Consider the following 16,288-nt stretch of genomic DNA (forward strand, 5'->3'; position numbering starts at 1 on the left):
GGTGTCTTAAAACATGTATCTTATCTACCTTAAGGTTATTTTCTTCTTCAGTCCCTGTGGCCTGGACCCACTCCCTGGCTGAAGCTGCTGCATGATGATTTCTCTGAACTCACTATGCATTCAGCTACTGACTGCCTTTGGAATGGGTGAGCTATGCACTTATTCTGCATGGGACTTTGAACCTAACTGAGTCCTCCAGCTTGAGGACTGTCATGATTTTATTGCTGTTGTTACTGTATGTTACACAGGGGCCATTGGGGAAGATGGAGAGCAAATAGATTGTGAGGCGAGACTTCTGGAGGGGTGGACTCTGGGTAAAATTGCAATATTTCAAGAATCTCTTGCCTGTCATTAGTGCATCTCCATATCAATAAGTGTTTCCAAGGGGTGGAGAGAAGCAGTCCATATCCATATTAATAGGTGATTACATGGGATAGCAAGGGCATATCTGGACCAGAGAGGTTGGTTTGGTCTCCTTTTTTTTTCTATCTTTTTTTTTTTAGTGAAACACAATTTAACAAATTTATTTTAATAGTTATATGTTTCTCTTAACATGCATTAAAAACACTGTTACATTAAATCCACAGATATTAGGGAATTTTTTCTTGAGGTAGATCTAGATTTAGTTCATTTTTTTTTGGGGGAGGGCATCTCTCATATTTATTGATCAAATGGTTGTTAACAACAATAAAATTCTGTATAGGGGGGTCAATGCTCAATGCACAGTCATTAATCCATCTCAAGCCTAGTTCTCTTCAGTCTCCAATCTTCTGAAGCATAATGAACAAGTTCTTACATGGTGAACGAATTCTTACATAGTGAATAAGTTCTTACATGGTGAACAGTACAATGGCATTCATCACAGAAACTTTTGGTTTCGATCATGCATTATGAACTATAAACAATCAGGTCAAATATGAATATTCATTTGATTTTTATACTTGATTTATATGTGGATCCCACATTTATCCCTTTATTATTATTTTTATTTTTAATAAACTGCTGAAGTGGTAGGTAGATACAAGATAAAGGTAGAAAACATAGTTTAGTGTTGTAAGAGAGCAATTGTAGATGATCAGGTGTGTGCCTGTAGACTATGTGCTAATCCGAGCTAGACAAAGGCAATAAAACATCCATGGATGCAGAAGCTTTCTCTCAACACGGGGGGGTGGGGGGGTGAGGTTCTAAGCTTCACCACTGTTGTTCCCCAATTTCTCACCTGATGGCCCCCCTGCGACTGTGCCTGTCTTAGTTTGTTCCTCCCTTGAGGAATCTTACCTGTCTCTGGCTAACCAGTCATCTTCCGGGGCCATACAGGGAAATGTAAAGTTGGTAAGTGAGAGAGAAGCCATATTGTTTGAAAAGGTTAGCTTTTTACTTCTTTGCAGATTTATGCCCTGTGGCTTCTATGCCCAGCACTTGTCTCGAGGTATCTTTACCACCTGGAGGAATTATGATACTCGGTAAATTCGATATGAGGCACGAAATCTATTTAAGGGTTGTAATTAGGAAGGAAGAAGAAAAGCTATAGAGGTAGCATATAGAAGAAAACATAGGAGGATTGATTATTTCTTTGACATATCTTCTTGTAGAGCACCTTAAGTATGTATAGGTTTTAAACTACTAACTAACTTGCACACACATATTAACATAATAGGAATAGGGTGACATAAACAAAGCAAATCTATAATTACCAGCCATCCCCAGTGAAGCCAAGAAAACCATTTTGGCACCCTAGGCATTTGTGAAAATTAGTCTATGATATGATGGATATTGTCCAACTGTACTTGAACAGTCTGAGAGAAGTCAGACAAATTAAAGCAACCCATTTCTGGATCTGTTCACATCCCATATGTTCTTTTAACCGTAGATAGTCTATAGTCGTAAGATTTTGGAGCGCTACAACTTGCACCCCTCCCAACTCCTGATTGAGTTCCAACAGTACAGATCCGGTCAAATTCGTTGTCTCACTGTATGCACATGCCAGCCTAGACATCTCCCTCCTCATTCCTATGGCAACTCCAGGAGACGGTGGGCTGGATGCAGCCACAACCGCAGCATCGTCCGGATCCCTGTGGAGGCTTTTTGATGATCATCCCCCGGCACAAGTCCTCCAGAGAGTGCTGATGCCGGAAGCTCCTCCTCATATTGTATCTTAGTTCATTTTCTGGGTATCCAAGCTAGGCCTTGATCTTCTGCATAGAAACAAACAGGTTCCTTTTTGTTCTATTGATGGTGTCCTACGCTATACAGAAGCTTTTCAGCTTAATGTAGTCTCACTTGCTCATTTTTGCTGTTGTTTCCCTTGCCCGGGGAGATATGTTCAAGAAGAGGTCACTCATGTTTATGTCTAAGACATAAACTTTGACATGCCCTTTATACCACTGTGCAGAACTCATTGGAGGTCAGCACGCAGTAACTGCTTTTTTTTTTTTTTAAATTAAGAGAAAGGAATATTATCAGAAAAGAGTACCTCCATAGCTAATCATCTGACACCCTTTAAGTGATCAACATTAAGGATATTTAAAGCATGCGTTGATCTTTGCTTTACCAATAGTTTTATCCTGTCGAGGAGTAATCCCCCTTTTCTTTCTTTCTTTCTTTTTTTTTTTTTTAATTTTTAATGTACACTTACATGAAGAATACTATGTTTACTATGCTCTCCCCTATATCAGGTCCCCCCTAACAACCACATTACGGTTACTGTCCATCAGCTTAGCAAAATGTTGTAGAGTCACTACTTGTCCTCTCTGTGTTGTGCAGCTCACCCTCCCCTTTCTCCCTCCCCCCGATGCATGCTAATCTTAATACCCCCCTTCTTCTTCCCCCCCCCATCCCTCCCTGCCCACCCATCCTCCCCAGTTCCTTTCCCTTTGGTACCTGTTAGTCCATTTTTGGATTCTGTAATTCCGCTGCTGTTTTGTTCCTTCAGTTTTTCCTTTGTTCCTATACTCCTCAGATGAGTGAAATCATTTGGTATTTCTCTTTCTCTGCTTGGCTTATTTCACTGAGCATAATACTCTCCAGCTCCATCCATGTTGCTTCAAATGGTTGGATTTTTCCACTTCTTATGGCTGAGTAGTATTCCATTGTGTATATATACTACATCTTCTTTATCCATTCATCTACCGATGGACATTTAGGTTGCTTCCAATTCTTGGCTATTGTAAATAGCGCTGCGATAAACATAGGGGTGCATCTGTCTTTCTCAAACTTGATTGCTGCGTTCTTAGGGTAAATTCCTAGGAGTGGAATTCCTGGGTCAAATGGTAGGTCCGTTTTGAGCATTTTGATGAACCTCCACACTGCTTTCCACAATGGTTGAACTAATTTACATTCCCACCAGCAGTGTAGGAGGGTTCCCCTTTCTCCACAGCCTCGCCAACATTTGTTGTTGTTTGTCTTTTGGATGGCAGCTATCCTTACTGGTGTGAGGTGATACCTCATTGTTGTTTTAATTTGCATTTCTCTGATAATTAGCGATGTGGAGCATCTTTTCATGTGTCTGTTGGCCATCTGTATTTCTTTTTTAGAGAACTGTCTGTTCAGTTCCTCTGCCCATTTTTTAATTGGGTTATTTGTTTTTCGTTTGTTGAGGCGTGTGAGCTCCTTATATATTCTGGACGTCAAGCCTTTATCGGATCTGTCATTTTCAAATATATTCTCCCATACTGTAGGGTTCCTTTTTGTTCTATTGATGGTGTCCTACGCTATACAGAAGCTTTTCAGCTTAATGTAGTCTCACTTGCTCATTTTTGCTGTTGTTTCCCTTGCCCGGGGAGATATGTTCAAGAAGAGGTCACTCATGTTTATGTCTAAGAGGTTTTTGCCTATGTTTTTTTCCAAGAGTTTAATGGTTTCATGACTTACATTCAGGTGTTTGATCCATTTTGAGTTTACCTTTGTATATGGGGTTAGACAAAGGTCCAGTTTCATTCTCCTACATGTAGCTGTGCAGTTTTGCCAGCACCATCTGTTGAAGAGACTGTCATTTTGCCATTGTATGTCCGTGGCTCCTTTAACAAATATTAATTGACCATATATGTTTGGGTTAATGTCTGGGGTCTCTAATCTGTTCCACTGGTCTGTGGCTCTGTTCTTGTGCCGGTACCAAATTGTCTTGATTACTATGGCTTTGTAGTAGAGTTTGAAGTTGGGGAGTGAGATCCCCCCTGCATTATTCTTCTTTCTCAGGATTGCTTTGGCTATTCGGCGTCTTTGGTGTTTCCATATGAATTTTTGAATTATTTGTTCCAATTCATTGAAGAATGTTGCTGGTAATTTGAGAGGGAGTGCATCAAATCTGTATATTGTTTTAGGCAGGATGGCCATTTTGACGATATTAATTCTTCCTGGTCATGAGCATGGGATGAGTTTCCATTTGTTAGTGTCCCCTTTAATTTCTCTTAAGAGTGACTTGTAGTTTTCAGAGTATAAGTCTTTCACTTCTTTGGTTAGGTTTATTCCTAGGTATTTTATTCTTTTTGATGCAATTGCGAATGGAATTGTTTTCCTGATTTCTCTTTCTATTGGTTCATTGTTAGAGTATAGGAAATCTACAGATTTCTGTGTGTTAATTTTGTATCCTGCAGCTTTGCTGTATTCTGATATCAGTTCTAGTAGTTTTGGAGTGGAGCCTTTAGGGTTTTTTATGTAGTGTATCATATCATCTGCAAATAGTGACAGTTTAACTTCTTCTTTACCTATCTGGATTCCTTGTATTTCTTTGTTTTGTCTGACTGCCATGGCTAGGACCTCCAGTACTATGTTAAATAACAGTGGGGAGAGTGGCATTCCTGTCTGGTTCCCGATCTCAGAGGAAATGCTTTCAGCTTCTCGCTGTTCAGTATAATGCTGGCTGTGGGTTTATCATATATGGCCTTTATATTGTTGAGGTACTTGCCCTCTATTCCCATTTTGCTGAGAATTTTTATCATGAATGGATGTTGAATTTTGTCAAATGCTTTTTCAGCATCTATGGAGATGATCATGTGGTTTTTGTCTTTCTTTTTGTTGATGTGGTGGATGATGTTGATGGATTTTTGAATGTCGTACCATTCTTTTATCCCTGGGATGAATCCCACTTGGTCATGGTGTATGATCATTTTGATATACTGTTGAATTCTGTTTGCTAATATTTTATTGAGTATTTTTGCATCTACACTCATCAGGGATATTGGTCTGTAGTTTTCTATTTTGGTGGGGTCTTTGCCTGGTTTTGGTATTAGGGTGATGTTGGATTCATAGAATGAGTTTGGGAGTATTCCCTCCTCTTCTATTTTTTGGAACACTTTAAGGAGAATGGGTATTATGTCTTCTCTGTGTGTCTGATAAAATTCCGAGGTAAATCCGTCCGGCCCCGGGATTTTGTTCTTGGGTAGTTTTTTGATTACTGTTTGAATTTCTTTGCTCGTAATTGGTTTGTTTAAGTTTTGTGTTTCTTCCTTGGTCAGTCTTGGGAGGTTGTATTTTTCTAGGAAGTTGTCCATTTCTTCAAGGTTTTCCAGCTTGTTGGCATATAGGTTTTTATAGTAGTCTTTAATAATTCTTTGTATTTCTGTGGAGTCTGTCATGATTTTTCATTTCTGATTCTGTTGATGTGTGTTGATTCTCTTTTTCTCTTAATAAGTTTGGCTAGAGGATTATCTATTTTGTTTATTTTCTCAAAGAACCAGCTCTTGGTTTCATTGATTTTTGCTACTGTTTTATTCTTCTCAATTTTGTTTATTTCTTCTCTGATCTTTATTATGTCCCTCCTTCTGCTGACTTTAGGCCTCATTTGTTCTTCTTTTTCCAGTTTTGATAATTGTGATGTTAGACTATTCATTTGGGATTGTTCTTCCTTCTTCAAGTGTGCCTGGATTGTTATATACTTTCCTCTTAAGACTGCTTCAGCTGCGTCCCACAAAAGTTGGGGCTTAGTGTTGTTGTTGTCATTTGTTTCTATATATTCCTTGATCTCTATTTTGATTTGTTCATTGATCCATTGATTATTTAGTAGCATGTTGTTAAGCCTCCATGTGTTTGTGAGCCTTTTTGTTTTCTTTGTAGAATTTATTTCTACTTTCATACCTTTGTGGTCTGAAAAATTGGTTGGTAAAATTTCAATATTTTGGAATTTACTGAGGCTCTTTTTGTCAGCTAGTATGTGGTCTATTCTGGAGAATGTTCCATGTGCACTTGAGAAGAATGTATATCCTGTTGCTTTTGGATGTAGAGTTCTATAGATGTCTATTAGGTCCATCTGTTCTAGTGTGTTGTTCAGTGCCTGTGTGTCCTTTCTTATTTTCTGCCCGGTGGATCTATCCTTTGGGGTGAGTGGTGTGTTGAAGTCTCCTAACATGAATTCATTGCAGTCTTTTTCCCTCTTTAGTTCTGTTAGTATTTGTTTCACAAATGCTGGTGCTCCTGTGTTGGGTGCATGTATATTTAGAATGGTTATATCCTCTTGTTGAACTGAGCCTTTTATCATTATGTAGTGTCTTTCTTTATCTCTTGTTACTTTCTTTGTTTTGAAGTCTATTTTGTCTGATATTAGTACTGCAACCCCTGCTTTCTTCTCACTGTTGTTTGCCTGAAATATGTTTTTCCATCCCTTGACTTTTCGTCTGTGCTTGTCTTTGGGTTTAAGGTGAGTTTCTTGTAAGCAGCATATAGATGGGTCTTGCTTTTTTATCCATTCTATTGGATGGACACAAAAGACACAAAAGACTCTGTGTCTTTTGATTGGTGCATTAAGTCCATTTACATTTAGGGTGACTATTGATATGTACTTACTGCCTTTGCAGGCTTTAGATTCATGGTTACCAAAGGTTCAAGGTTAGTGTCTTTAGTATCTTACTGTCTAACTTAACTCGCTTACTGAGCTATTATAAACACTGTGTGATGTTTCTTTTTTTCTCTCACTTCTTATTCCTCCTCCTCCTCCATTCTTTATATGTTGGGTGTTTTATTCTGTGCTCTTTTGTGTTTCCTTTGACTTCTTTTGGGAATAGTTGATTTTATTTTTTGCCTTTAGTTAGTATTTGGTTGGTCTGCTTTCTTTGCTGTGATTTTATTTCTCTGGTGACATCTGTTTAGCCTTAGGAGTGTTTCCATTTAGAGCAGTCCCTCTAAAATACCTGGTAAGGTGGTTTGTGGGAGGCAAATTCCCTCAACTTTTGCTTGTCTGGGAATTGTTTAATTCCTCCTTTATATTTAAATGATAATTATGCTGGATTCTGTATCCTTGGTTCAGGGCCCTTCTGCTTCATTGCATTAAATATATCATGCCATTCTCTTCTGTCCTGTAAGGTTTCTGTTGAGAAGTCTGATGAAAGCCTGATGGGGTTTTCTTTGTAGGTAACCTTTTTCCTCTCTCTAGCTACCTTTAAAACTCTGTCCTTGTCCTTGATCTTTGCCATTTTAATTATTATGTGTCTTGGTGTTGTCCTCCTTGGATCCCTTGTGTTGGGAGTTCTGTGTACTTCCGTGGCCTGATCGATTATTTCCTCCCCCAGTTTGGGGAAGTTCTCAGGAATCATTTCTTCAAAGACACTTTCTATCCCTTTTTCTCTCTTCTTCTTCTTCTTCTGGTGCCCCTGTAATGTGGATATTGTTCCTTTTGGATTATTCACACAGTTCTCTTAATATTGTTTCATTTCTGGAGATCCTTATATCTCTCTCTGCTTCAGCTTCTATGTGTTCTGTTTTCTGGTTTCTATTCCATTAATGGCCTCTTGCATCTTGTCTATTCTGCTTTTAAGTCCTTCCAGAGATTGTTTTATTTCTATAGTCTCCCTTCCTACTTTGTCAGTTATCTGTTGCATTTTTCTCTGCAGCTCCATCAGCATGGTTATGACCTTTATTTTGAATTCTTTTTCAGGAAGATTGGTTAGGTCTGTCTCCCCAGGTTCCCTCTCAGGGGAGGATGTCAGTGTGATTCTGGTCTGGAACAAATTCTTCTGCCTTTTCATGGCGATAGAGGTAGTTGTGGGGAGTTGGCATGTTTGTCAGCTGGGAGAACGTCCCTTCTTGCTAATTTGTGGCCTTCCTCTCCTATGAGAATGGTGACCCCCAGTGGCGTGTGCTGGGCAGTTGCGTGCAGACAGGTTATCTTATTCTTGCCTGGCCACTGTGGAGTAAGCTCTGCGCTGTTGCTATGGGCACGGCCGGCCTCAGGCTGCTGCCCTGCTCTGGTGGGACCACTCTGGAGGAGGAATGGGCTGGAGGCTGTTTATCACCATGAGGGGCCTCCGAGCTGTGCTGCCACCCAGGGGATTAGGGTGCCTGGAGTTCCCCCGGATTCCCAGCTGCTGGGCTAAGTGTGTCAGGATGCTTCCATCCAGCTGTGAGGCCCCTGTCCCTTTAAGAGTTTCAAAAAACACTCGCTTTTCTTTTGTCACAGGGTCGCCGGCTGTGGGGACTCACTGGCAGGTTTTACTGTCCCATTTTGCTAGTATCCAGCACACCATGCACTGTGTGTCTGTGCTCCTGGTGTGAATGGCTAGGGCTGGGTATTTAGGAGTCCTGGGCTCCCTCTCCCTCCCTGCTCAGACTCCTCTTCTCCCACTGGGGAGCTCGGGTGAGGGGTGCACTTGGGTCCCACCATGCCACGGCTTGTATCTTACCCCCTTCGTGAGGCGCTTGGTTCTCGCAGATGTAGATGTAGTCTGGCTGTTGTACTGTACCTTCTGGTTTCTCTTTTAGGAATAGTTGTATTTGTTATATTTTCAAATATATATATATATATTGTTTTGGGAGGATATTTCCAGTGCTCTACTCACACTGCCATCTTGGGGACTGGTCTTTTTTAAAAGACCAATGTGATCATTTTACTTCTCACCTGTAACTATCAGTGGCTTATTTCTCTACAGAACTTATCTATTTTATAATGTTTTTAATACTCAGTATTCCTATATAACCTTTTAAATGACATCCTTTGACTCACTTGTTACCTTTATTATAGTCAACAATCCTGTATTACTTTCCTTTTCTTCCCATTTATTCCTGTTTCATTCTTGCTACTTTGTTAAAATATGCAATGTTTATATACTGTTCTTCCACTCAGGCTGTCATCTTTTTTTCACATAAATTCCAAAATTAAATGTTAGATATTTGTCATTAGTTCTTTTGCTGATATTTCCCCACTGATCTCCCATTTGCATAAAACTAATCCACCAGTATATTCCTCAAGAAAGGCTCAGGTGTACAGTACAGTCACAGATCTTGCACGTTCTAAGAAGTTTTTCTGTAGTCTGGCCCCTTGAATGACAGCTTGACTGAACATAAAATCCTTGGCTTACAGTTTTTTTCCTTGACTTTCTTGAAAATATTATTTTGCTCTTGATATTTCTGATGCAAGTCTATTTTCTTATCCTTACTTTTTTTGCCTTGAAGTATTGACATATTTTCCATTGTTCATGTTTTACTAGGATAATTCTCAAGGTTGATCATTTCTGTCTAATTATTCTAGGTTTCTTTGTATATAGACTTAACTTTTCTCATTTCTAGAAATAACTTTCTTGGATTGTGGTATTAAGTATTGGTTCTGTTCCATTATTTTGTTTTCTTCAAGGATTCCAATTATATATTTATATTCTGTTCAATTAAATATGATATATATATATATATATATAAAATCTTTCTTTGCTTATTTTCTGTTTCAGTTCCTTTCTCTCTCTTTGCTATTGTATCTACTTTGTCTTCATTCTTTCAGTTTTCTTGATTTTACTCAGCATTTCTTATTAAATTTTCATTCAAATGTATTTTCCTTGGACTCCTAATGATTTATTCTTTATTTTTGAATTATTTTCCCTTCCATTTCTGTTATTTTTTTTTTAATATCTGATTTTAGATTTTATTTTTTTAAATTTATCCTAAGTAAGGTTAATGCTCGCAGTCCAGTGACTACCAGGAAGAAGAGTGCATTGAAAGGCATTGACTTGAAAGACAGGCGGCCAATGAACAAGGCCTTCTTCATCTGATGAAAAATCTAGATGTTTCCCCATGTATTCACTGAATGTGGTTCTGCAACCTATGAATGATTGGTTAGGTGTTCTTAAACCCAGAGAGATGGACACTACACAGGTTTGTATGGGGGCAGAAATTTATTCATCTTACAGTGTAAGAATAACAAAGGGATAATTTTTTTCTTTATTTTGGTTCCAGATATTAGGTTGTGTATTTTAGGACTGGAGCTAGACACTAGGACTAATAATACCTTGTTCAGCCTTAGAAAGAAAATTAAATAAGCGGTGATAAATCTTTTAGTAAAAAGAGTTACACATGTTTATAACTTTAAGTGGGATGCTTTCTGTTAAAGTTGAATAGCAAAAGAACTCTGGAGCCATACCTGTAGGTTTTTTTCCCCCACAGAGGTCTCATTTATGTTTCTTATATTGCATAATGTTTGAGAATGATGACCTATTTGTCCTTGTGGTTAGGCAACACAGCCTGACCATTTTAAGTGTTAAAAGCAACTGTCATTAATAGCTTGCTTAGCCCATCAGTGTTTTGTGGAATACAGTTGCTGTTTTCCAGAAATATAGGCAGGCCCATTGCTCTTACTTACTCATAAATAACACAACAGGTTCTAATAAAAGCCCTTTCCTTTCTTTTTTAGGCTATTCTGCATAGAACTTGCAAATAAAACTGCTATATTTCACAGACTAATAATTTTATTTAACCTGAGTATAAACACAGTTAATGTGTTATTGTCATACTTTTGAGGATTCAGTTGACATACAACATGAACTAGGAAATGCCCCCCAACTAGGGCAACCCATAAGTGAGGCTACTTGTACTTTAGCAGATGTGGGGGAGGTTGAAACAATAAGGGCACGGAGGGAAGTATGGGCTATGACTGAAAGGAGAAGTGCACAGGGCCCCGTGAAGATCTCCAGGACCTGAAAGAAAAATTCTATGGGCAACACAATAGAATCTTGTTAGAACTGTGGCAGTATTACAAGAGTTTTGGGGTCTTTTGGGCTACTGAAAAGTGTTTATCCAGCACTTGGCACAAATTCTGAGGCCCTTATACCAGTTGGTACAAAAGGACATCAGGTGGGACTGGGATGAGACACATGCAGCTGCTTTTAGTGCTGCCAAGTGGGCAGTCAAGGTCGTATAGAACTTGAATGTAATGGACTCACCAAGGCCCTGTGAACTAGATGTTCATGTAACTGAAGATGGTTATGGATGGGTTCTTTGGCAGCAGCTTGAATGGACACGCCAACGTGTTGGATTCTGGTCACAACTATGGAAAGGAGCAGAGGTCTGGTACACCTCGGGGGAGGAAGAAGGGGACTGAGGGGTATTACGATTAGTACACATAGTGTTGGGGGATCATGGGGAAGAAAGTGTAGCACAGAGAAGACAAGTATGATTCTGTGGCATGTTACTACACTGATGGACAGTGACTGCAATTGGGTATGGGGGGACTTGATAGTATGGGTGAATGTTGAAACTACGTTTTTCATGTGAAATCTTCATAAGAGTGTATATCAGTGACACCTGAATAATAATAATAATAAAAAGCCTGTAGGCTTATGATGGGGATTATGTTGAATCTACAGCCTATCTAGGGAGAACCGTCATCCAGTTGAATCTTGAAATCCCTGACCATGCCACCTCTCTTCATTTATTCAACTGTTTAATTTTTCTCAGTAATTAAAACAATTTTTGTTATTAATACAATGTTATGAAGGATTCACATAAGCAACATTGTGGTTACTACATTCACCTATGTTATCACGTCCCCCCAACACACACACACACACACACACACACACACCCCTTTACAGTCACTGTCCATCAGAGTAGTGAGATGCTGTAGTGTCACTTGTTTTCTCTGTGCTATGCTGTCTTCCCCGTGACCGCCCTACATTATGTTGTGTTAATCGTAGTGCCCTTTAATTCCCTCTCCCACCCTCCCCATCCACCCTTCCTCAGTAATGTTTCATGGTTAGTTCAAACCACCCTCTCCCTCGCAACAAGGTTCCCGCCGTAGAGCGAGCGGCTCTGGGTGTAAGGAACGTGATGCCGTGAGTGTCATTAGCCAGGGGCGGTGAGGCGAGAAGCGGAGGAAGTGGCTCGAACATTCGGGCGGCCGCAGGAGGAGCAGACGGATTCCCCCAGGTGTGAGCGCAGACTGCAGGCGAGCCCGCGGCGCAGTAACGGTGAGTAGCGGGAGGGACCGGGTAGCTGCGGGGTCCGGGCGAGCCGGGCACCCGGGGCGCCCCGGGGGTCATGGGGGCGATGCGGCCGGAGCCGGGACGGCCAAGTTGGTCGTAGCGCTCTCTGCCCGCCTCCGCCGCCGCAGCTGCCCGACCCGCGCCGCGGCCCCTCCGCTCGTCCCGACATCGGTAAGTCTCTTACCCGGTTACTCTCCTGCCGGGAGCGCCCGCCGCTGCCGCCCCCCCCACCCCCCCGGGACGGTTCGCCGCCGCCGCCGCATCCCCGGCGCTGGGCGGGCGGCTGGGACGCGGCCGGCCAGTTTTCTGCTTTGGGTGGAGCGGCTGTTGCTTCTCTCCGCGCGTTACCCCACTCTGCTGCCCCTCGGCGCCTCCTCGTCTCCTCATCCCCGTCCGTGTTAGCCTCCCTCAGCGCGGAGGCCCCCGGGAGCCGGGGAAGTAACTTGTGCCTGGCGCGGACCCTGCAAAGTGCCTGCCTTGCGCCGCGGACCCTGCCGTCGTGGTCGCTGTCACTCGGCCCCGCGTCTTGGGCCTGCCGGGGCTGCGGGCGCGCGGCGTGTGGCGGCGGATTGCGGGCTGCGGGCGCGTGGCTGGTGGCGGCGGGCTGCGGGCCACGGGCTGCGTGTCGTGCGTGCGCGCGTGTGCGCGGGTCCCGGCTGAGTGTGAGTTAGGAACTAGAGCTGTTGGTAGGAGACCGTAGAGTATAGCGGCCTGGGAAAAGCTTCATCGTCTGTTTTGCAGTATCAACTACATGTGTGCTGGAATTCTTAATAACAGATGCTTGTGACCACTTAATTCCCTCTCCCCTCCCTCTCTTTCCCCATCCATATTTAAAATTAAATGTGAATGAAAGATAAACGTGGGAATTAGGTCAATTTCTTATATTTATTGCTGTATTCTAAGACTGTTCAAAGATCTTTCTCTTTTAAAGTATTCTAATTTCAAATTTTCAGTAAGTTTTACTATTCCAATTTTGGTTTTTAGATATCTTAAATCCAGTTTCAAATTTCTTTTTGTAAAATGTGATACTGTTGTTATTTAGATAGTTCAGTTACAGTTCGTGGTCATCAACTGACAATATATCCTAATTTTCCTAATCTAAGATCTTTGTATCCATTCAGTCTACATTCTAATTGAATATTTGGGTTTTTTGTTAAATGCTCAGAGTGTGAAGAGTTTTGATTAGAAAATTCGTGATTCTCTTGGAATCTTACATTTTTAATATGGAAGGCATTCTCAGAGGTCCCTTTTTATCTGAAAACTGATACAGATAAGCTCAAATTTAGGGTCTTTCAAGTTAGAAGCTGCGTAAGAGGCTTTCACATGGCTTTGAGGAGGAGTCACAGTCAGGTGTGGTACAGGGCACAGTGATACTCTTCAAAGAATAGATGGTGTGAACTTGGGCTCAGTAGAAACTTACTCTGCCTTAGATCTTGAAAAGGCTGTACAAAATCACTGTTTCTCTTTAATGTTTTCTCCTTTCTACCCTAAAAAACTAAGTTGGTTTTAGTTTTGTAATAAAAGAGTTGCTGTTACTGATGTAATAAACATTAGTTTTTTAACCTCCATCAAGGTTAAAATATAGATATGCTCACACCATACTGAAGTTTCTTGTCAAAACTGATGTCCCAATAATGCTTCCTTTAGGAACTAAGTTCCTATTGCTACATTTCTTTTTTAGCCCTCTTTTGATACTCTTGCTTTTTGCTTCTTTTTTTTGTGGGGGTTGCTGGGGGGATAGTTGGAGGAGAGAAAGTAATTGCATATTAATAAATATTAATTAAGAAAATTAATGAAATAACTTTGGAGCTGTAGGAATTTGGAGAATAATCCAAATCCATATTTGCAGATAAGAAAACAGATTGAAGAGATAAAAGGACTGGTCAAGTGCTAGTAGTACTTACCTTGGACTAGGTTATAGCTTTTCAGACTCGGAGCTCAGTATTCCTCTTATTAGACCATTTGCAACAGCTGAGAACTAGATGCCATGAGTTTTCAAATTTATCATAGTTCAGACCAAGATGTTTAGAATGCTCAGTCATCTCAGGTAAAAGTATTTCTAACCACTTGTCAAAATCGTATTAAATTTAGTAGTTGGTGTGACTAACAAAATATTTGAGTTGTAGAGAGTATTGCTTAGAGGCATTTTCTTATTTGGATTACAGTTTTTACTTTTTATTCCCATTCTCAACTGCCATTCACTCCATCCATCCCAATCCTCACTTGTACCCCATCTAATGTGTTTTATATATGTTCTTGGTTATGTCTCTGTCCTTGTAAAATTATCTAGTTCTTTTGTGTGTTTTGCATCTGCAAAGCTGCCATTTTGCTATACATTTTACTTTGTTCACTCAGCATTCTTTGAGATCTGGTCATGTATGTACATCTAGGTCATTGCTACTAACTGCAATATTTCACGGTTTACTTTATCATAAATGCACAAATGGTCACAGTGACCTCTTTTTCCAAAGGTAAATTGATAGAATCATATAATAAAGTCAAAGTTTAACAGTAGCAAGTAGAAGTTTTGGAAAGCAATCTTTGATTCAGGGATGTTGACATGACACTTTGGGGAAATTCTATAGACTGTGAGGAGGATGTTGGATAATTTTAAGTGATTTATGAAGAAGGTAGTAGTACTATTCAAGAGTAGGCACCAGGGGTAAAGAGAGAAGACTTAGATCCTTCAGAGCAGTTGTTCTTCATCCCCTGAGGACCACATTCTTTTGAGACTCTGATGTTAGCTTACAGAAATTTCCATATAAATTCTACAGTTTTACAACTACATGAAAGTCTTTCTATGTATGGGTCAACGCCTAACCCTATTCCCACTTAGAACCTGTACTTTAGAGGTTCTTGAGAGGTTTTATCCTGTAGCTGTATGTTCATGATAAATGTCTCTAAGATAATTTCAGTTGTTGTTTTATTAGCTACTTCAAGTAGTTTAACTTTCAGTGGCACTTGGTTTTATCAGGCAAAACAGAGGACTGTTACTGATTTTTACTTTAGAGCTGAAACTATGTATATGGCCTAATTCCCTTTCAGAGACCTTCAAAGAGACAGTATTCCGTCCTTAATTTACTTGAGTGGCCTGTTTTTCTTTTGTAAGACTAATAAGTACATATGTTACTTGTTTTGTTTGTTTTGTGGTTTTTTTGCACTTTTTAAAAATTTTGGTATCATTAATATAAAATTACATGAGCAACATTGTGGCTACAAGATTCCGCCCATTATCAAGTCCCCACCACATACCCCATTACAGTCACTGTCCATCAGCATAGTAAGATGCTATGGAGTCACTAGTTGTCTTCTCTGTGTTATGCTGCCTTCCTCATGCACCACCCTACGTTATGTGTGCTAATCGTAATGCCCCTTATTCCTCTTCTTCCTCCCTCCCTTCCCACCCACTCTCCCCAGTCCCTTTCCCTTTGGTAACTGTTAGTCCATTCTTGGGTTCTGTGAGTCTGCTGCTGTTTTGTTCCTTCATTTTTTTACTTTCTTCTTATGGTCCACAGATGAGTGAAATCATTTGGTACTTGTCTTTCTCCACCTGGCTTATTTCATGTATGTTACTTTTAAATAAGAAAAGCTCTTGCAGCTGAATAAAGACATTTATTTTTTAAGAATATGTATAAATGTATAGCAGTTTACAGCTTTGACCATCAGATAATTTGGGATGTTAACGAAGAATTCTGGGTAATTATGACAGGTCCCACCCACTTCTCTGCTAGGGAGACTAGGTCATGAAATATATGGAATTTTAAATTATTCTGGATTAATCCATCTCAACAGCACAGGAGAGTAAAGTATACCCTGGTAGATATTGTGGTATAACCTTCATAAAGTGTTTCACAGAAAATAAGTATTTCTTGATTATATTTTTTAAAATAATGCAAAATTGCTGTGTTACTATGTAATTCAGTTGTGTGTGTTAGTGTGAGGACCTTAAGAATCTGAACTTTTTCCACTTCAAAATTGGGCCAAATGAGTCCTCTCGGGTGATTACATTATTTTATCTGTGTCTTGAAGTCTCCAAGTTGTTCCTCCCTTCCCCTACCAAGCATATCTTTCTTTCAGAAGTCAAAACAGGGGGATTCATTTTATGAATTATTAAC

General features: G+C 40.2%; 1 long non-coding RNA gene across 1 annotated transcript in view; it reads left to right on the forward strand.

Moving 5' to 3' along the window:
- The first annotated feature begins 11,934 nt into the window (after positions 1 to 11,934).
- The window catches only part of LOC140847893 (uncharacterized), a 30,744-nt gene continuing 26,390 nt past the window's right edge, over positions 11,935 to 16,288 (forward strand). The window contains exon 1 of the long non-coding RNA XR_012128160.1: positions 11,935 to 12,158. This is a non-coding gene — a long non-coding RNA (uncharacterized lncRNA). The remainder of the gene's footprint in view (positions 12,159 to 16,288) is intronic.

The sequence above is a fragment of the Manis javanica genome, chromosome 2 (assembly GCF_040802235.1).
Source record: "Manis javanica isolate MJ-LG chromosome 2, MJ_LKY, whole genome shotgun sequence".
Taxonomy (NCBI): Eukaryota; Metazoa; Chordata; class Mammalia; order Pholidota; family Manidae; genus Manis; species Manis javanica.